The sequence below is a fragment of the Tenrec ecaudatus genome, chromosome 6, assembly GCF_050624435.1.
Source record: "Tenrec ecaudatus isolate mTenEca1 chromosome 6, mTenEca1.hap1, whole genome shotgun sequence".
NCBI lineage: Eukaryota > Metazoa > Chordata > Mammalia > Afrosoricida > Tenrecidae > Tenrec > Tenrec ecaudatus.
The window spans coordinates 8,115,898-8,137,896 of NC_134535.1; the positions used below are offsets into that span (position 1 = coordinate 8,115,898).

Consider the following 21,999-nt stretch of genomic DNA (forward strand, 5'->3'; position numbering starts at 1 on the left):
GACAGCCGTGCCCGGACCCTGACTGAGACTTCTGGGCCCCAGACCTGGGAGAAAGAAGGTCTGTTCCTTCCAGCCACCCCCTTGTGGTATTTGGGTAAGAGCAGCACCAGCTCACTAAGACACCGAGTCTCTCTCATGGCCAAAGTGGGTCACCTAATTCAGAGGTCCATTCAAAGTTTACCCCTGCACAATCAAGACACCAGGACACAAACCCAGACCCCTCAAAACACAATCCCCCACCAGGAGAGGCCGGCCTGAGCTGCCCTCCTCCGAGGATCCCACACAGCCTGGAGATGCAGCTCACAGAAGAGGAGGGCGGTGCTGGATGTCCATCAAAGGACCTGCCCCTGCCTCCCAGTCCCCACCCCAGGCTCTGTCTGCACAGGGCCCACCTCACACCTTATTCAGGGTTTACAAACCACTGCCCCAGAATGTGAACTCATGTTGTGTTTTCTTCTCACAGTAATGTTGAAATAAGTAACGTTATCCATACGTCTGAGATGAGAATGATTTGGAGCTTGGTTTTATAGCACCCCAGCGCAGTACCCAACGGCTGTGGGGAGCTCCTACTACCACGCAAATGGCTTGCTTAATCACAGACGGACAGGCTCGGCCTGGCACCCAAGTGAAGCAGGTGAGGAAGCTGGCAGCAATTCCTCGGCCGTCCATCACCCAGTCACCTTGTTCCTAGACAGACAAGAAGGCCTTCTCACTTAGTGTTGGCACTGGCGAGTCATGGTGTTTAGGGGGGCGGTGGCACGTGGATAAGAGGATCACATCCTTTCCCACTCGGGACAGGACCATACTTCAGAAGGGTCTCTTGCCTGCCCAGGTCCCAGGAGCAGGCGGGATGCCGACCGGAAGCAGGTGATGCTGGCTGGTGCACTCCTTGGCTCTGGGGATGGGATGGGGTGGTGCGGTGGTAAAGCCTCCAGGTAGCTGGCTACCTAGGGGCCGCTCAGGAGCTCCCATGCCTACACGAACTGCCCAACTCTCCAACCTCTGCTGGGGACAAGCAGAGAGCCAGCCCGAGGGTGCTGCTGGCACCATCTTCACACCAAGAGGGATGTTTCAGGTGGGCACACCAGACCAGAGAGACCCAGCTACGGCCTCCAAGAGCTCCCAGCCCTGATCGACTCTGAGTGGCTGGGTAACTCTGAGGCCTTAGTACTTGTGCTGTGTGTGTGTGGGGGGGGGGGGGCGCACAGCACCCAGGGTAGACTTTGGGGGTGGGGGGGGAAGGCGCAGAGGATGACTTTGTAGCAGAGTCACAAAAGTAGGGAAGATGCACCACCAAGCTTTGGCTCTGAGGTTAGGGCACAGGGTTCCCATCAGGCTCCCTCACCTGCTCCCCTCCAGCGAGTGGCTCACACTCTCGGCACGCGTGCCCGCCTCTGGAACACTGGTAGGTACGGAATGGGGAGGGAGGGAGCGTTCTACTTGGCCCAAGCCCTGCTCATGACGGCAACAGATTAACAGGGCAAACAGGACCATTCTGAAACCCCCTCACACAAAAAAACTTAATAACAATGGATGAAGACATGGGTCTCCCACAGCGGACACAACCATGAGGTGAAAGGCCGGTGGGAACGTGTTTCCCAGTGGGTATCAGGCAGACACAGTATCAGAACCTCCAACGTGGGGCAGTCAGACCTCTGGGCCCCCCTCGGAAGCATACACACCTGGGAGAGGTGCTTGCCCAAAGGCAGTTACACAGTCGCTGTAACTAACCACCCGCTTCCTCCCGGGCAACACAGGGAGCAGAGGGACACGAGATGGGCACCCGAGGAAGCAGCAGCCCACGGACAGACAGAGGGACAGAGTCCTCCACAGACAAACGGCCGCAACATGAAGGTCAGGGGCTACGGAAGACAAATGTGGATTAAACTGTGACCCTCGACATTATGGAATGAGATCCTGGTACTAGGGGATGTAGCATCATATGATATGATGTGATCGCCTTCCGTAATGTAATCTAATGAACAGTGATCCGCCAATCAACTGACACCCTACCGGAGCAAGGTGGATTCAAAACCTCATCACTTCCTCGTTATCTGCAGAGGAGCCCACACCCAGCGATGAGGAAGCAGATAGCAGATTTGGATGACGAGAACCAAGGCTACGGGTAAGGAAGGAAGCAGCGGGCTGAGGTTGGGACTTCAGCTTCCAGAACTGGGAGGAAATCTACTTTGTCTTTACAGTGGTATCGGTCTCACTGCAGCCCGGTTTTGTTGTGGTGGCCGTCAGAGGCCCTCTAGTTGGTTCTGACCATAACGACCACATGCACGACAGAAGGAAACGCTGCCCAGTCCGATGCATGCTCACACGGGTCCCCAAGCTTGAGCCCATTGTTGGAGCCATGGCGTCGATGCGTCTCCTTGAGGACCTCCCTCTTTTCCCGCTGACCCTCCTTTTTGTTGTTTCGGCTTCGTAAAGCACGAACCATGGCACAGGATAAGAGGCATCCTGAGTGACGCATGGCCCTTATCTGGGTGCTGATGCTGACAACCCATAGACTAAAGCTGTGAGCCAGTGGTTCTCAGCCTGTGGGCCGCGACCCCCTTGGGGGTCGAACCACCCTTTTACAGGGGTCGCCTGATTCATCACAGTAGCAATGAAAATAATTTTATGGCTGGGGGCATCCCCACCACACAAGGAACTGTGTTAAAGGGTCGCGGCATTAGAAAGGCCGAGAACCACTGTTATAAGTAAACAAGATTCCTTGAAATACCATCCTGCTATGCAGAAAACGAGCCCTCCGAGAAGCAGGGGGAGGGATCTCATGACCAGCAAGAGCCAGGAGTGGAGCGCGTCCTCTGGACCCAAGGTTCCTGCCCAGTGAGCTTCCTGGATCCAGACTACAGCTGTCCCACAAGGGGAGCAGCAGCAAACCAGGAGCCAGAGCAGGGCACAGAGTGAGGGCCTTCCCAAGCTGAGGGCTTTAGTGCAGGAGGCTGGCTTGCGGAGTTGGGGCCTCCAGGCACTTAATTGGGGGAGCTGGACTTGCTGACTTTCAAAAGTGGAGAGGAGAGTCTTTGGGCTTAGGCTCACTGGAGTGGGTGCCTCTGGGCATTTAATTCAAGGAGCTGGGTGTGCTGATCCGGAGCTTGAGCTGAATGTCTTCACGTTGAAGCTTCTAGCAGAGTGGTCTGCCCTTTGGGGCATTAACAAACTTGAAAGAGCTACTTGTAATACGTCCTGGTAAACTAACTGTATCCTGAGCATTGCTCTCCACTTAGGTTACAATCTGTCCACTTAGGTTACAATCTGTCCACGAATAAACCCTTTAATCGTGAATACTGTCTGAGTGCAGCGTGGCCACAAAGTACAGATTGCTACTGAAAACGATGCCACTGTGACTCTGGGTGGGTTCAAAGTCGTGGAGTGCACTTGGGAACCGAGCAAGGCAAGCTGGGTGAAACATGATTCGAAAACCTCCGAGGGCTGCCGATGCAAACGAGGGGCAGGAAGGAGAAATGCATTCTTGGCATGTTCAGAATTTTCCACAATAAAAAGATGCACACCAGAAAGGCGGACTTCCCTAAAAAATTGGTGCCGGGATGGCAGGTGACTCAGAGACCCCTCTATGTCAAGGGGTTACTAGTTATTGTGCAGAGAAACTGGGGGAGGGGGCTGGGGGAGCAGCGGGCTAAGCAGCTCCCAGGGGGCTCAGTGGGAGAAAGGTGAGGGAGGCTGTGGGCTTCGAGAGCCCTGGGGAGGAATTCAGCTCTGTCCTCTAGGGTCCCTGAGGGTCACCATCCGTGCCATGGCAGTGGGGTTTGTAGAAAAACAGAGTTGCCAGACCGACCATCAAATCACACATTTGTCATTCACAAAAAATAAAAGGGGGGGTGTCTAAACTTGCCATGCCCCCCCACAAATGGCTGCTTCCCAGACACCTGTAAAAGTGTTTGACCCACGCCCCCGCGGGCAGAGTGTGCGAGAACACAGAATGGCAGAGGGCCGGCTCCCGGGAGGAAACGCAGCCTGGAGGCTTGGAGCACGGTGTTCTCAATGTTTCCACTATTGTAGGATTTTGTGACGCCCTGCCCCCATCACCCAACAGTCTGTCACCTAGAAAACACTCACACCTGAAAGACGTCCTCACAGGATTTTCTAATCCGCTAACATTTTCCCAAAGCACTTGGGTGGATTTGGGGCTTGCGTGTTTGGAAATTTAAAATAGGGCACCTGCCATTCCGTTTACCAAAACACAACAAAACAAACACGCCCCACTGGCGTCAGGGAGGATGGAAATATACCAGCCACGTGTCAACAAATCCTCTGCAGACGGGGAGGGTGGGACAGAAGAACAGAGGCACCCAATTTAGAAAGAAAGGTGTTTCTTCCGTATGTGGTGATGGGCGTGGGCAGAGAGTTTTCTCTCTCTCTCTTTCTCTCTCTCTCTCTCTCTCTCTCTCTCTCTCTCTCTCTCTCTCTCTCTCTCTCTCTCTCTCTCTCTCTCTCTCTCTCTCTCTCTCTCTCTCCCTCTGAGCCGCCATTCAGCCACGTGGCTAAACCAACCGGACACAGGCCCCAACCTCCCAAGGGGGTCAGGCAGACGGACAGAAGGTTTTGTCCTAACATCGACAAGAAGAAAATGGTGTGTAGAAAGTAGAGCAACCTTTTCTCACCCTTCATTTTTCATTTGGATGTAGGTTGTAGGAGGCTCACAGTGTAACAGGGAGTCAAGCTAAGAAGGTCCAGATTCATTGCCACTGATTTTGGCACCAGGCAGCCTGGTGAGATGCAAGGTAGAACTGCCCCGTGGGCTGTTCTTGACAGTCGATAGCCAGGCCTTCTCTTCTGCAGCACAGCCGGGTGGATGTGAACGGCCAACCTTTCTTAGCATTAGAGCACAACCCACTTGCACCCCTTAGGGACCTTCAACGTAAAGTAATGTGCGTGTAAACGATAACAACCTCAGTATCCATATCCTGGGAGTGGAGGCTCAGAAGTGCTGACAGATAGAGATGTGTGGTAACACCTGTGGAGAGCCCATAGAAGCCTCCTGATCAAAAAAAAAGGGGGGGGGAAGCAGAACAGAATTTCAAATGATCTAGGAATCCTGACTTTCTGGATCACTGATGCTGAACAAATCCCGGTAACTACTGTCCTGAGATCATCTTTAAGCCTTAAACCAAAATGATGTCCCCTGAAGTCTTCTTCAAACCAAATGATCGTTTAGCTTAATTACTAGTAAAAGGAGCATTGTCCTCCTTTTAAAGCACTATTGAGACGGGACAGGGCGCTTCAGGGACCCAGTGCGTTGATGTCGGGAGGGGGAGGGACAATGACTAGAGGGTGCGGATGGTTCCACAGCCTAGAAGAATGGAGTCAGTCGCTGAATTACACCTGGCGAAGTACTCCCACTGGTGTACATCTTGTGGCGTATGTTTTCCGCAACCACAAAAACAAAGTTGTTCTTTTTAAAAAAGAAAATTAGAAGAGTATCGTGAAAGGCAACAGGAAGGACCAGAGGCACCCTCTCTCTGCCCGCCTCCTCCTTCCCTCCTCTGCCCCAACCTGTTGGTCCAGCCCCAGGAGGACAGAAGACCAAGCCAAGCCCTTGCGCCTGCAGGACCCTCTACAGACTGCTCATGGGCCGCTCAGCAAAGCGGCCAGGCCACTGTGTCCACACTTTGTCCCCAGGAGCTGAGTCAGAGAGGCTGAGCTGGAATCTCAGCATTGTCACGGGAGCTGTGATCTGGGCAGATGCTGGGCTGCACTGAATAAGGTGTCTTTGGGATCAGTGTCTGGGTAAACCATCCCCTTCTGAACCCAGGCCTGGGGCCAGATGAGCTTGGACACTGAGGATCCCTCCGATTTTAGGGCGGACTGTGGTGCTTCTAAGTACCTGGTGGGACACCCCTCACACACCTCCCAGAGTAGCTGGGCAGCACCCTGAACTCAAACCCACACCATTTCTACAGAGAAACATATTACTAGTCTCTCCAGGTGAGTGAGATATTTTTAAAGAACCCTAATTAGTCTCATATCAATTCAGGTCAGAGTTTTTGCCACCAAATTAATTTGCTGGAGACTCGGAAAGACCCTCGGGGATTTCTGCGTGGTCTGGGCTGGAGAGGATGAGCTGGGGTGAGGGGCAGGGACAGACCCCAGTGATGTACTGCCCTGTCTAACAACTGCAGCTGAGCTTGTTCACTGAGCACCTGTGCCCCCTAACAGCTGGCTCGGAGAGGGCAGGGTCCATCCAGGTCTCCTGGGGCCCTTCTGTGTCAACAGCACAGGCACTGAAGAACAGCTTACTGGCCGACGGCTGCTGGGCCCGGGGTAGGAAGCACCAGGGAGCTGGTGTGGGGAAGAGGCACCAGGTAGCCATGTTGACAGGCATGGGGCCAGGGCTGTGTCTGGTGCAGAGGAGCAGACCGGCCGAGGTTCACAGGTCCCGGGTTGGGCTGTGTGTACTCTGTAGTTTGCAAAGTCCTCTGATGGGTGCGGGAGTGGTTTAGATACAGTCGGAGCTTCTAGACTCATGGTTCTCAACCTTCCTCATGCCTCGACCCTATCATACAGTTCCTCATGTGGTTGTGACCCCCCAACCATAACATTCTTTTTGTTGCTACTTCATCACTGTCATTTTGTTACTGTGATGATTCGGGCAACCCCTGTGTAAGGGGTCACATTCCACCCCCAAAGGAGTTGTGACTCAGGTTGAGTACTGCTGTTCTAGACAAAGGCAGGAACCCCAAAAGTGGGACAGTGGCGAGCAAGCCTCTGCCTTTACAAGCAGAGACCAGGTCTGGAGCAAGTCAGAGGGTAACCAGTCAGCTGCCCTGGAGTCCGGACCGCCTCGTGGTGTACAAACAGAGATGGGGCTCTAAGTGGGGGAGGCCCAGATCCACCAGGATGTGCTGTGCAAGAAAGGCCAGGCAATCTAACCATCAGCCGGTGAGAACCTCACAGAGCAGAATTGTACACCCACATGCACGGGGGCGGGGGGGGGGGTGAGACTGGGTGGGGAGAGAACAAACTCATTGCCCCTGAGTTGCGCCTAGAACTGCCCCTGTGGGTCAATCCTGATGGAGTGGACAGCCTCATTTCCCCCCCATGAAGCAGCCAGGGGTCTTGAGCTTCTGATCTTGAGGTAAACAGCCCAATGCATAACCCAGGATGCCACCGGGGCTCCTCATCAGGGGGACAAGCTCAGGCCAATCCATGCCAGCAGAGAAGCAAGGTGGACTGGTTTATGGATGTCTGCCTTACCTCCAAGCAGGAGGGCACAGCTGGCCCTATCATCGAAGTGGGCAGGGGACCAGTCTAAGGACGTGGGGCAGAAGTTCAGGGTAAAATAACACTTATTCCTGGCAAGCCCCAAGGAATGCCTCAAATTGACACAGTACCACCACCACGGCCAGTTCTTCTCCGAACCCTAAGACACACTGGTGGAGACCCCCCTGGCTGCTCCCCCTCATGTCTCAGACAAGTCGCAAAGCTGTGCTCACTGTTGACACCTATGCCTTTCAGAGAGCATCTCGGGTCCTGCTACGCTCAGGTCTGGGGGCACTTGGCCGTTCCTCCCCCACCATGATTGCCAGTAAGCCCAGTGTGCTGGGCCAAATGAGGGTGCCCCAAAGGTGTCCCCCTTCTACTCCCTGGAACCTATGAACAGGCGACTTGATTCAGCAACAGGATCCTGAGATGCAGGGATTATCCTGGTTTATCTGATGTGATCACAAGAGTCCTTATGGAACAGAGGCAGGAGGGTAAGGATGGGGAGCAGGCGGCAGAGCGATGGAAGGATGGATGGGGAGCAAGATTACGAAGCTATTACCCAGCTGGCTGGAAGGAGGGAGGAAGAGGTCACCAGCCAAGGGATGTATGCAGGTGACTCTGCCAGCCGGTGCCCGCAGCTTCCCTGGACTCTCCTGGCCAGAGTTCCATCCACTGGGTCCAGATGTAAACGCTTCAGAGCTGCAGCCAGGCATGCCCTCTCTGCAGCTGCCACTGCCCACCCACAGGCCTGACTGAACTGGCAGCCCGTCCACACGCTTGTCTAAGCAGAGTGTTAATGCCACTGGGGAAGGTCTTGGTGGGCAGGGGATAATCTTGGGGGCCCAGGTCTTGGGGGCTCCTGGGGAAGGTATCGGGAGCCAGGGAAAGCTTTCATGGAGGCCTGGGGAAGACCTTGAGAGTCAGGGGAAAGTCTTGGGGGCCCTGGGGATGGTTTTAGGGATCCTGGAGGATCTTCAAGGGGCCCGTGGAGGTGAGGGTGTCTTGGGAGTAGATCTTAAGAGCCCCGGCAGATCAGTGCAAGCGGAAAGGTCAGCAGCTAGAGCCCAGTGGCTGCCCCCCGGTGAAGAAGTGGGCAGTGGGCTCCCTGAGTGTTATGGCCTGGAGGGCCCTGTGGGGCAGATGCACCCCGTCCTTCATGGTGGTTGCACGAGTCGGTATCAACTGAAGGCAGTGGATTCTTTGGGTTGGGGGGTCTTCAGGGTTTTTATTTATATAAGCCTTTTTCTGAGCCGCTGCGGAGTTGGAGCCTGGCCCCCTCCCCCTTGGATCCCGTTGCAGCCCTGGGCGTTGGGTGGGAGCTGCTGCTGCCCTTTGAGAAGAGGCTGACCCACATCAAAGGTCAACATCCCACAGCTGGCCCTTCTCCAGGGGGGATTAGGGAGGCAGACCAGTGACTCCCAGCTAGTCTTCTGACAAAGGACCAGTGGTGGGGAGGGGGTGGTTCACCCCCACTGCCCCTCCCATCATGAGCAAGCTGGGCCCCTGGAGCAAGTAGAGCAAGGGGCTTGGTTAACATCATCCCCCTCTGCTGGGCTCAAGTTCTCCTGACTCTCTCAGCGGGCGGCGGGGTGTGGAGGAAATCCGCCCCCCCCCACCGTCCAATCAGATGCATGTCCCTGGAGGCAAGAGACGGCCACTGGCAGAAATTAAGGGGCATGCATGGTAATCCAAAATCCTTCCACTGCCTGCTTACTTAACTGAGCCTGACAATTCAGGCTCTCTCCCCACCCCAGTACATACTGGGATACAAAGTTTGACCCTCTCAGCTTTCTCCCAAGTCAAGAACAAACCCATCTACGCTCAGCTTCCCAAGCAGGCTCTGGGATCCTCAGACCTGTGACTGCCTTTTCAGGAACATGACGACAAAGCACCCAGCCACCCTGCTGAGGCAGGTGCCAGTGAGCTCCCTGTGGCACCAGAAGCTGCCTTCCACGGCGCAGGCCTCTCACCACTCAACTAAAAAACCAGACTCATAGCCATCAAGTTGATGCCAACTCACAGTGACCCGATAGGGCAGGGTAGAACTATGCTGTGACTTTCTGAGATTATAACTGCTTATGGAAGTAGAAGGCTCCATCTTTCCCCTGTGGAGTGGCTAGTATTTGAACTGCTGACCTTGTGGCTCAAAGCCCAACTCCTAACCACTGCACCACCAGAGCCTGCCACAGGGGAAGGGAGAGCAGACACCAAGGAGCCCTTTCCCTGGGATTCCATGTCCATGAGGGTCCCACTAGGCCGCGCTGGTGGATGGTGATGGGGTGGGAACCGTGGGAGGGATGGGGGACCAGGGGGTCTGCGGGGCTCTGGGGATGCAGTGCAGGGTGATGGGGGGGGTGCGTCTGCGGGTGTTCACAGATGTAGAAACCCAGGGCACCCGTGCACGGAAGATCTGTGGGCTTGACTGCAGCAAGTCGAACCTCCACACCAAGTGTGAAAGAAAGCACAGTGCTCGCGGCCTTTGGGAGCAGCTGTGTGGCCTCAGAGTGCCCCAGGAGGAGCATAGTGGCTTCGCATTGGGCTGCTGGTCCGAAAGGTCAGCAGTTTGAAACTACCGGCTGCTCCTCAGGGCTTTCTACTCTCATAAGCAGCCGCGGTCTCGGAGACTCCACAGGGCAGTTCTACCCTGTCCTATGTGGTCGCTATGAGCCAGCATCGACTCGGTGGTAGTGGGTTTGATGCACTGGGCCTGCTATGTGCAAGGTCAGAAGCTCAGAATGACCAGCCACTAGGCTCTACTTGGAAAATGGGGAGGTTCTCTACTCCCATAAAGATGTAAAGCAGGGGGGAGCGGGGAGGGAAGGTGAAAAAATGAGGCCCTGAAACCAGGGTCTTAAGTGGAGAGCAAATGTTTTGAGAATGATCAGGGTAACGAATATACAAATTGCTTTATACAATTGATGTATGTATGGATTTTGATAAGAGTTGTATGAGCCCCAATAAAATGAGTGAAAAAAAAAAAGATGCAAAGCAGTGTTTTCCCCAAAGTGGAATCCAGTGGCTTCTGGAATGATCCAAACTCCAAAGCAAACCAAACTCACTGCCGCCACGTTGATGCCGAATCATGGTGAGCCCTACGGCACAGGGCAGAACGGCCCCGTGGGCAGCTACGAAAACAGGCACCTAATGCTTTATCCTGGATTATGGCTACAGTGTAACAAAGTATTTAATTGCCAGGGGAGCGCAGAGTGATTATTTTTCTCTAAGAAGGGAAATAAGCTTGGGAACCGTGATTTAAAGTCGTGGACCTAGAGGGGCTGCCTGACTCTGTCCTAAGGGGTCCAGAAAAGCTGGAATCGCCTTGGCGGCAGGGGGTCTTTTTAGTGTTTCTTTGTTTCTATACACCGTCCACGCACTAAGCACAGAGCGGACCAGGGGCCGCCAGAGAAGACGGTTGGTAGGGAAAACACACCTGAATCCACACCACCACCGGATGCACCAAGGAGCGGCTGACAAGCGGGGGTCAGGGTTCCAGCTGCCCACGATGTGGGGCAGGTGGCAAAATAAGCGGATTCCATGGAAGTGTTGGCCAGACCTGTGTCCACATCCCACTCCTCGCTGTGCCTCGGACAAGTACTGCCACAGGCCCCTCGCCTATAAATTGGGGGGGGGGGGCGGTAAACAGGAGCCAAACCTCACGGGTTCCTGTCTCCATTACCCAGTGCAATCATCACAGGCCCTGCTCTGGGACCAGAGCCGTCCCCTCTCCCCCCCCACCTCGCCCCGAGAGAGGCTGAGCAGCCCTGGGAGGGCAGCAGTGGGCAAGCAGGGGCAGCTCCAAGTCCAGACCCTCCTCCTGTGCCCGACCAGACGGGCGCCCGTGGGGCCGCACACGCTTTAATCCAGACGGGGATTTCCTCACAGCTCAGGCTAGACGTCTAAATGCAGGACACCCGGGGGAAGGCCCTGGCCACTCCAGCGTCTACTCCCTTGGAGACCCCCATGTGGCTTGGTGTCTGCCACCCTCCCCCCCCCCCCCGTGCACTCGTGTAATCTTTTTCAAAGGAGATGGGCTCAAAACACATCCTACATCCACCCTGCCTCATCAGGGACCCCACTCATTCCCAGATGGGCCGTCATCGCAGGCACAGAGGTCCAGCCTGGCCACCCCTAAACGTGGAGGATGCATGTCAATCCTGGACAGATGGCAAAGAACAAGCCTCACAGGCGTTTAGCTCAGGGGTTCAGCGCTGCCTCCCCCCCTGGGGAGGGGAGGCACAGCCAGGCCTTTGAGGGGCCAAGATGCAGTCCCTCTGTTTTCTTCACTTAATGTCATTCCAGACAAGTCAGAATCAGAGGCTCTTGCCCCATGACACCAGCCTGTTCATCAACAGACCACACAAAACTTCCAGGGCACCCCCCCTCCACCTCCCCACCCCAACCCCCCTCCGCCTCCCCACCCCCACCCTCCGGCCCAGTACCTCTCACCACTGACAAGTAGGCACCCAGGGATCGTGCTGCCTCCCTGGCCTGGGTATCGGCCTGCGGGGCACCCCTGCACCTGGCGACGGCCCCACGTCAGCACTCGACATGCCCACAGTGTGTCTGCGACTGTGCAGTCCTCTGAGCTGTGGCTGGGCCAGGGTGTGATGCCAGCTCCATCCATGAACCAAGCATGTAGCTGGTAGATGGCGTCAGGCCTTGAAGGGCACCTGGCACTGGTGGCTAACACACCTGCAGGATTATTTCGCGAATGGGAGTCACCAGGTGAACAGGGGTGGGGGCACACCTGTGTGCGGCTTCATGGGCGCCGTCTGGTCGGGCACAGGAGGAGGGTTTGGACTTGGAGCTGCCCCTGCTTGCCCACTGCTGCCCTCCCCTGGTCCACTGCTGCGCTCCCCTGGGCTGCTTGGCCTCTCATGGGATGGCTCTGGTCCCAGGGCAGGGGTTGGGGCAGGGACAATGGATCAGTCACCATAACACCTGCCTTAATTGCTCTCCCTGGGTGGAGGCCCCAGAGCCCAAGGAGGAGAAATGGGCTTGGTGGGAGGAGGGTCAAGTACCTCAGGCCAGTGCCATTGCAAACGAGTGCCAGGGCCTGCACCAGCCGCAGGGGCATCACAGCCACGCAGGTCTCCCACTCCTTCCTCCATGGCACTCCCTCCTACCCCAGCATCGCTCACCAGAGAGCAGGCGGCCAGCCAGCAGGAGACAGAGCCAGGCCTCCTGAGCACCTAACAGCCCCTCTCTACAAGCGAGGGCAGCTGGGTAAACACCATGGGGCAGCGCCTCCTCCACCCTACTACTGCGGACCCCCAGGACGAGAGTCCAGTCTCAGGGCCTGGGAAATCAAATCGTACTGTGCGCACTGGGGCCCCCTGCGTTCAACTCGCTTCTAATCAACACGCCGGCATCGATCTGGCTTCACAGAGCAACTGCTCCTGTTTGGATGAAGCCAGATTCTATGCATCCGATCTGTCCAAGATCCAGCCACACACTTGCCCAGGGAGGGCTTCCCTCCACTTCCTGGGACAAGCCTGGGACCCCAAATGACAATGGGGGGTCCTTGAGACATCTCCAGTCTCATGCCTCTAGATGAGCTCAAGGTGGTCCTACTCCCTAGGGCGCCCACCTCCCCCATCCATCAGAGCCCCCAACTCAACTGCTGGTCCTCAGCTCACACTTCCCCCCCACCACCCATAGCTTCCACCTGCACCTCCATTAACATACAATCGCCATCACCCCGCTTGGATTCCCCCCAGAATTTGTGGGGGGTGCAAGCGCTCTGAGGATAGTGGGGGACCAGTCAAAGGGAGTTGAGAATCTGGGCGCTTCCTCCTCCAACACCGTGGGCAACTTCACCCTCGGAGGCACAGCAACCCCGTCTGGCTTCTGTGAAGCTTTAGGGGAGCAGACTACTTCCCCTGTCTCCCCAGGAGTGGCTAGTGGGTTTGAACTGCTGGCCTTGTGGTTAGCAGTCCAACACTCACCATCAAGGCTCCTTCTCCAAGTATCATTAATATCTTATTAGTGATACGTTCATGTTATTTATCTACACTGCAGCCCCTTCACCGACACCGAGCATGGCACCTTCCAGGGATTCAAAAATAACAGCGGGGAACCCCTGATGCTCAGATGATTCTACAGTGGGAAAGCCAGAGGCTGGCCTGGGCGAGCAGGCGGTGTTGCCAGCAGTTTCGGCAGCAGCCATGGGTTTAGCAATCTGCCCCTTGGTGCGTTCCCAGAAATGATGACTCCCCGAGGGCTTTGGCAGCAGCCCGCCCAACGGGACAGGTTCCTCAGCCCCCTGCCAGCAGGACAGGGCGCTCTGGGTACCGGAAGTCCACAGGGATGGCAGCAGAAGAAAATAAAGGAACCAGCCTCTACCTCTGTCCCCAGGAGGGAGGCTGTCTGGTGGGAAAGGCAAAGGTGGTGAAGTCTGGGTGCCCCACTTCCTCTTCTTTCAGGAGGGCACCATCCTGCCCACCCATACCCCTCTGGTGAAAGGCTCCCCCCTAGTCTGTAGCTCAGCTCTTGGCTCCTCAGAAGAGACAGGAATGTTCCAGAGACCCAGTAAACAGATCCCAGGGGGGCAAAGGGTGATTGACACACACCTTCTCCTTCTGTTCTCCCAAGACCATGATGCCCGGCTGCCCAGAGCAGTAGCTTCGGTATCGAGGAAGGGGGGGCTCAGAGAGGTCAAGTGACTCACCCAAGGTCATCACTCAATCACTTGGGCTTTCTGACTCTCATCCAGGGCTCTGCCATTCACTCCATGGTGCCGTCCGGCCAAGAGGTTGGGGGCCTCAGCTCCCCCCATCCCCACCCCAACTCAGTGTGAAACTCCCAGGCTCTGTTTGGTACAGGTGCCCCTCCCTGGTGCTGCAGCTGACTGCGGACGCTCATGAGCAAAGGTTGAAGGGTCAGGATGATGTGAAGAGGGACGGCTGGCATGACTGGGCTGAGAAATGTGGAACAGGAGTTGTTACTTGGTTATGAAATGTGGGGTGATCCCTGGTATCCCCCCCAAACTCTTCGAGCTCCCTCGCTGGCAACCAACAGGGCTATTTCTAAAACCAAAGACACCCATGGTTTCAAGGTGGCAGGGCCATGGGGAACAGTGTTACCCACTGCCCGCTGGGTGCGGACAGCATGGACAGTTCTTGGAACCAACCTTTGGTCTCTTCCCTCCCTGTTTCCACATGCCCGGTGAAGCCCCCTCATGGTCATCTGGCCGTGTGACTGCTTACGAAGCGGTGTGGGGCTGGAAGTGTCGCGGGCCGGGCACAAAGGTTTGCTGGGTGGGGTCTTCCCGAGCCAGGGCAGAAGGAAGAGGCGGCGCCGGCTGAGCTTCCTCTCCACTCAGCCCCAGACCTTCCGGACCCCAGCTGGGACTTGCCCTGGGGCAGCCGCAAGGCTGCCTGATGGGCAAAGCCTCTTCATGCCACCGGGTCCCCTGAAAGCGGCCAGCGTTATCTGGGTGGAAAGGCCACCAGCCACTCAGTGAGTCAAAATCGCTACCAGCACCTTCTCCATGCGGGCTGTGGGCCACCACCCAAGCACAGTGACTCCCACACCCCAGAAGGACCTGCGTCACCCCCACGGCCCCATGACCGGCGGCTCCTCTCTTTTGGACGAATGGTTTTCCTGAGTAGGTTGCCAGACTGCTCTTCCCAGTCCACTTAGCCTGGAAACCCGTTGAACATCACAGCCACAGACAGGCCTCAGGGAGGGCAAGGGCGAGGGCTGTAGGAGAGGTGCCCCTGGCGGGGACCCAAGCCCATGTCCTAGGGGGAGGGGGCACTCTCCCGATGAACCGAGCAGAGCGGGCAGACCGAGCAAGGGCCTGCGTGGTGAGCTGACCGGTGAGATCCAGGGGAACGTTCCCACTCCAGCTCCTGCGGGGCCCACCCCTCCTGCCTGGGGTCCCCTGTACAGATGAATGTGGGGCCCAGGGGTGGGGTGTTTCAGCCTTAAGACAGGAGACAAATCGCCACCCAGGAGCCATGTGTCAGGCTTCCACGCTCTGTCCAAGCACAGGGGGTCTGTCTCGAGGCGACAGCAGCAGCAAGAAGGTGAACAAGTGCTCTGGTGTCCAGGCCGGTTCCAGCTTCCCAGTGCTCAGCACCGGGCCTTAGTCTCCCAGCCTCAGACGGAGCGCGCCCCTGGGAAGCAGCCCATACCCACGTCCCTTTCAGCAGAGGGAGGTGATGGGGAGGGGCATGATGAGAAGATCCAGCATGTTGGTGGCGACCCAATGCCCCTGGCACGGTCTCCTTCGACCAGACGACCCTGGCATGGTCTTCTTGGGCATGGCTGCCCCTCTCCTCGTCCCCGGGGAGCCCAAGAGGATGGCATTCAATGAATCGTGACCTCCGGCCTCTGGGTGCTGAGCCCTCGTGCCAAGCAGTGAGGCGGACAGGAACTCAGACCTCTGCTTTGCATAGGCTGTTCCCCCACCTGGAACGCACATTCTCGGGCCTCCAAGAGATGCCTCCTTTGTGGAGCGGCCTCAACCTCCCTCCGTTGGAGAAGTCGGTACCTCCCCGGAGCTCTCGCTGCCGTCCCTCCGAGCATCACTAACAACGGAACCTGCTCTGGTGTCTGATGTCCCCCGGGCCCATGCACACCCATCGTTATCTTTGCGGGACAGACGGCCTGCTGGCACTCGTCACAGTGTGGTCTGAGCACTGTGTGTGCCAGGCCAGGCTGCGTCCACTCAGACCTCGGGTCCCTGCGGTCACCCGCATTTTACAGAGGAACTCCCTGGCATCCATTCTCCCACAAGGGGAAATTAGGCCCTGGTAGCCATCTTCCCTTGGCCAGGTGACGCAGAGGTTAAGCGCTTAGCTGTGAATCAAAAGGTCAGTGGACCGAACCGTCCACTTCCTATCAAGAGAGCTGAGACAGCCCGCTTCTGTACCAAGATGTACAACCTCGGACACCCTAGGGGACGGTCATTCTCCGCCCACTGGGTGGTTACAGGCTGTAACCCTTGAGAAGGCAGCAGGCTGCATGTTCGGTAAGTTGCCCGTGGGCTCAAGGTGAGTAAGAGCCAGAGGATTTGAACTCATGCCTCCCCTCATTCTGTGATCTCTGGGTCACCAGATGGTTCAGTGCAGTGGCTCCACCCCCACCCCCATCATTCCAGGCCCCAGACTGGCGTCGCCTGCTCCTGAGTTCTCAGTAGCCACTCCAGTGGCTTTCTAAATCCTCAACCTTGTCCCAGACACCCAAACCAAACACCTCCCTGACTGCCCCCTGCAGCCACACACACACCCAGAAACTCCCTGGCTTAGACCTCAGCTGGCTCCGTCACCATGGAGACAGACCTCTTCCCCTTTCTCCTGCACTCCCTCCAGGCTTCCAGGGGTTACCTTGTAGACCGCAGACTGAGCCTGTCCCGCTCCAACCTGCAGCTGCCTGAACATCTAGGAAAATCGGGGCCACGGGCCAGCACAGAACCAGGCCACTGTGCGCTCCCTCAGCCTGGAATGACACCTCATCCCTCATCTTCCGGGGGCCCATTCGTACCTCACCTCCTCCACGGGAGCGAGGGATACCCGTCACCCCAATGTGACACGTCCCCTTGGCCAGGCAGACAGGGAGGATGCCTCATTTGTCCAGCACTTCGAGCGCCATGGGACACTGGTGGCCCACCACCCAGCAGAGCAGGCAGGCGGAAGGAACAGGCCCTTCCTCAATGACCTACACATGCCAGCCCTCACTTCAGCCCCGGGATTCCTGCTCCCACCCCCCTTGACCTGTATTTCCAGCGCAGAGGAGCATGGGCATAGGCGAGGGCCAGTCAGCCTGGTTCTCAAATGGGAATGGAAGCCAGCTGCTCACGTCCATCCTGGCAGGACGGCAGGAGAAGGAACTGTGAGTCCTAGGAGAAGCATGTGGGACAACTGGGACAGTGACTTCCAGAGGTGCCCCCCCCATCACACAGCAGGGGGCAGGGAGAGAGGGAGGAGGAGCCTAAAAAGCGAGGATGCCAGTGGCCTCAGGAAGAGAAGCAGGAGGGAGGCGGGCCTTCTGGGAGTCATTTTCGGGAATAAAGGAAAGAGGATATGGGGTATCAGCAAATGATGTCACTTCCTTTCTGAAACTTTCAGGGGTCCCTGCTTCCCACTGGGGACTCAAATTCAGACTCCTTAGTGACACTCTCTAAGGTCTCTGTACCCAAAGCCCACCTGTGCCAAACTCAGTGCCCTTGAGCTGATGCCGACTCACAGTGACCCTACTGGGCAGAGCTGCCCGTGAGTTTCTGAGAACTTAACTCTGCAGGAGTAGAAAGCCCTGTCTTTCTCCCAAGGAGCAGCTGGTGGGTTTGAACTGCTGACTTGTGGGTCACAGCCCCATGCCTAACTACTACACCCTCAGAGCACCTTAGGATATTTCAGACCTCCACAATTTGCCCGTGGGTCCCCATCTCCCTGACATGTCCACCTCTTCCTCCACAGGTCAAGTGCCCCTTGGCCTCTAAGATTCTGACCAGTTTGCTTCTGGCAAGACATCTGCCACCCTCCAGGGTCAGAGAGGGGAGAGCAGAAACTCTGAGGGTCAGAGCAGCAGCAGCAGTGTGGGCTCAAGGGGGTCTTTGCCTCCTGGCACCCTCAGCCACCGCCTCTGCAGCAAGAGGGCGGTGGGGGTGTGTGTGCTTTGAACTGCCTGGCACACAGTAAGTGCTCCATCAACAAGCTGTTGTCCGCACTGTCCGGTGCACACACAAACGGGGCACTGTCTCACATGCCTTTGACATAGGTCAGTCCCCTTCCGCCAGCCACAACCTTTGTGAAGGCAAGAATCAGGCCTGACACCGCTCCATGCACTCAGTAGGTCTTCAGCTGTTGAGCACCTCGGCTGAAGGTGACCGAGCTGTCCCGGAGCCCATGGGCTGGCCCTCCCACCAAAATCTCCCGACTGAAGGCCCTATGGTGAGCAAGACGCTGACTGCTACTGCCTGGCTGAGGCGGTTTCTACTCTGGGGAGTTCCTGGGGCCCAGTGAGTGCAGCGGGGTCCAAAAATAGCACTGAGCCCCTCTCTGGGACTGCGCCGGCCAGCGGGCAAGCAAGCACTCAGCAGCCAGCTCCTTCAATGCCGAGTGGGACGAAGCCACATCCACACAAAACCCAAGGGGTGCCCGTCCTACCTGCCGGCCACCCAGTTGGGGCTTCAGCAAGCGCTTCTTGGTCAACCTACCACCACCACGGGAGACGCTTACAATATTCCCTAAGACATGGGTCCAAGTGTCCAAGAGAGGTCCCTATGTCCATCTTCCCAGCACCCTGGGAGCACCTAGGGGGCCGCCACCTTCAGAGCCCCGTGCCCAATACCCAGCACATGGCTGACCCTCCATAAATGAAGAGGCAGTGTGACCTGACATGGAGAGAGGTCCTGGCTCAGGGGTGGCTCCATTCAGGCATGCCGGTCACACCTCCCAGCCATACAAGTCACACACCCTCCACACTTTGACTTACTCATCTGCAAAGTGACCCGGCAGTTACTCCCATGCACAGTTGCTGGGAGATCTCACAGGCAAAATCTATGTGAACGCACAAAGCCACCAAGACCAATGTTAGTCATCCTTCTGGCTTTGTCGCAACTGCACCCCTCTGGGTGGAGTCTTTTCTGCCAGCTCTGTCCCCTTCCCCCCCAGCACTGAAGTCACCAAGGTCTCCTGGAGGCCAGGGGCCACCGAGTCTGGGTCCACAGTTCGTGGGCGCATCAGCCAGGCTGGTGAGGCCCCGCCAGCCCCCCAGTCCCAGCTCTGATTCACCCAGCACCCTCGGGCAACACATCCCCATGTCCCCAGAGCCTTAGGTGCCACCAAGCAGGCTGGAAACCAGGGAGGAGAAAAGGAGGCCACACCTGAGACTGGGCCTCCTGCAGCCTCCTAGGTAGGTGCCAGGTGTGGAGAGCTTGTTTGCCAGTAGACTCTCAGCCCAGGCCCCCAGGGCACAGAATGCGGCAGGCAGCTTCCCTGGCAGGGAGAGCCAAGCCCCAGGATGCAGTCAGGTAAATAATACATGGGCTTCACTTCATACACAGGTGTCAGGCGTGTCAACAGCAGCCTCACGCTGCTGCCCACGGGTGGGGGTGAGATGGTTCCCTAACACCCTGACCCCCAGAAGGGGGTCTGCACTGAGAACTGTTAACACGCACACTCCCCACCCCCACTGCCTGGCCCTGGCGCAAGAAGACTCAAGCAAGGTGTGCCCGGGAGGAGGCGGATGCCACCAAGCGCAGGATGGGGTAGGCAGCCCGGGGTCCCTCTGGAGGTAAACATCCTTGGAGCCCCCCGGCTGCGTGGGTGCCCCTCTGGACACAATCAGACCTGCGTGTCCGGTGCAGCCTCAATTCACATTCCCCCAAAGGCATCAGGTCCTCCCAGTGCACAGCTACCGCGCAGGGCACGGATGGCTCTCCCTGCTCGCCTGCCGTGCCAGGCGCTAGCACACCCACCCAAAAGCCTGTCCGAGCGCGCCCCTCCCTGCCCCCCACCCCCGTCACCTCCACAGGCAGGTCCAATTACACGGTCCCCGCCACGTCGGCAAGGAGGGGGCCAGGAGAGGAGGGTGCGCAGGGCGGTGCGCGCGGGCCGGCGGGAGCCCCCCTCTGCCCCCCGGGCGCCCGCTGCCTTCACCCCCTCTGTGCTCCAGGACCGGCGGCCCAGGAGACCCGCGGGTCGCCCCCCGCACGGCCCTCTGCCCAGCAGAGCGGCTCCCCTAGGAAACTGGGGCGCGAGGCCGGCCGGGTCGCGGTACCTCGAGAGCCCATGGCGGCGGCGTGTGCTGGCGATGCGCGGCGGCCGACTCTCTGCGGGCGGGGCGCGCGCGCGCGCGGGCGGGCGGGCAAAGCCGCAGCCCCTAGTCTCCGCCGCCGCCGGCACGTCGGGGCCCAGCGGAGTGCCGCCGCGGCGCGCCTGCGCACTGAGCGCGCCGCTGGGGAGGGCGGGGCGGGCGGGCGCGCGGCTGAGATCACCGCGCCGGCCTTAAAGGGACCGCACCACGCGCGGAGCCCGCAGCCCGGCCTCCTGAGCTTCCCAGCCTGCGGCTACTGAGCCAGCTGGGTGCCTCGCCTGCCATGCAGCGCCTCACTTCCCTCGGCTCTAATTTCCCCGGCTTGGGTCTGTTTGAAGGTGAAACAAAATACAACGACTATATGCAGAGTGGAAGATGCGTGTGGAACGTGGCAGCGAATGTTCACGCACGTGCTGTGTGCAATTTCACGCGCTGAAATTGCGACGCTGAGAAGCTGTTTCTTCCCTTTCTGTCATCAACGCGTCCTCCTAACTCAAGACTGCCTAATTCTTGAGAAATTAGTCAGGCCAGCAGCCTAGTCACGTCTGCGGGCCGGTACCACACCTTTCTTGAAAAACCAAATGCAATCCAATCACGTTCTGGCACTGATGGGCGGAGGAGTCCCTGCCCCCATCCCACAGTGGGCTGCACTGCCCACCCAACACGTCCACTTGGGGGTCCAATGAAGCCAAAAGACCAAACCCACCGCCATCGGGTCAGACTTAGAGAGACTTCATATGGAGTTTCCGAGACTGGGATGTGTAGATCTTTACAGGAACAGAAAGCCTCATCCTTCTGGGTTTGAACCGCCTTTGCAGTCAGCAGTCCAATAAGAACACTGCTGCGGAGTCAATTGGGAGCCCTGGTGGCAGAGGGTTATGCACTTGAGTGCTCTGAGAGGAAAAACCTACTCGCTGTTGAGTCCAACTTTGGATGACCCTATAGGACAGAACAGCTCCATTCAAAACCAAACTCAGTGCCGCCAAGTCGATTCTGACTCATAGCGACCCCATGGGACAGGGCGGAACTGCCCCTGTGTGTTTCCCAGACAGTCAATCTCCAGGAGTAGAAAGCCTCATTCTGCTCCCAAAGAGCGCCTGATGGTTTTGAACTGCTGACCTTGCAGTTAGCAGCCTAGTGCACAGCCACTATACCACCAGGGCTCCTTCCAGGAGCCAAATAGGTATCTCAAAACCAGGGAGTCCACAAATGGACACAGCTTCAGCTCTCAGTTTGGGCCAGGTCCCCACCTTGCCTCTGGCTCCTCAGGAAGATGAAACCTCACAGCCCCCATTTCCAGCCTCTCAGGAGGATGGATGACCTATTGAACTATGCAATTCCTGCCCCAAAGAGTTTATCTCTCCAGGCCATTTGTGTAGCCCCCTTCCCCAGCACCCCAGGAAGCAATTTATCTTCCCAGGCCAGTTCCTATAGCCCCTTTCCCAGCACTCCAGAGAGCAGGTTTGCAAACAACAAGATGACTTCCCACAGGTTGCATCCTGACTCAAGGCCCTGCAGCTACAAGCAATAAAAATCTCCTTCCTTCTGTCAACATATACTTCCTTAGCTCGAACCCTATATATCTCCCACTGCCTCACCCACCAGCTGTGATTTCCCTGACCTAACTCCCTGGGTCTCAGAACCGCCCAGGGGTTGGTGTCCCGTCTCCTTTCTCTGTTCTTCCTTCACTCCCAGGTGTTCTTTCCCTGCCTCAATAAAATATTTCTCAACCTCACATTCCTGGCTAAATTCTATCTCTGTTCCACATCTGTGTCTCCAACCTCTCACACTCCTCTCTCTTTCTCTCTCTCTCTCTCTCTCTCTCTCTCTCTCTCACACACACACACACACACACACACACACACACACACACAGTCTTTCTGGAGTGGCCACTCCATCCTTTCAGTCCCCTGGGCCCAAACCTCTCTTCTGCTAGCCCCCCACTTCAAAGGGAAGTACCTTTGACTCCTCCTAACCACTGCATTCCATCTGCAGCTT

At 57.2% G+C, this 21,999-nt stretch overlaps 1 protein-coding gene across 1 annotated transcript in view; it reads right to left on the reverse strand.

The window, feature by feature from the left end:
- TMEM184B (transmembrane protein 184B) overlaps nucleotides 1-20,113 on the reverse strand; it is a 46,394-nt gene extending 26,281 nt beyond the window's left edge. Inside the window, exon 1 of the mRNA XM_075553559.1 lies at nucleotides 19,966-20,113. The gene's annotated coding sequence lies outside the window, so the exon portion shown is untranslated. The remainder of the gene's footprint in view (nucleotides 1-19,965) is intronic.
- Between the last annotated feature and the right edge of the window lie 1,886 nt (nucleotides 20,114-21,999).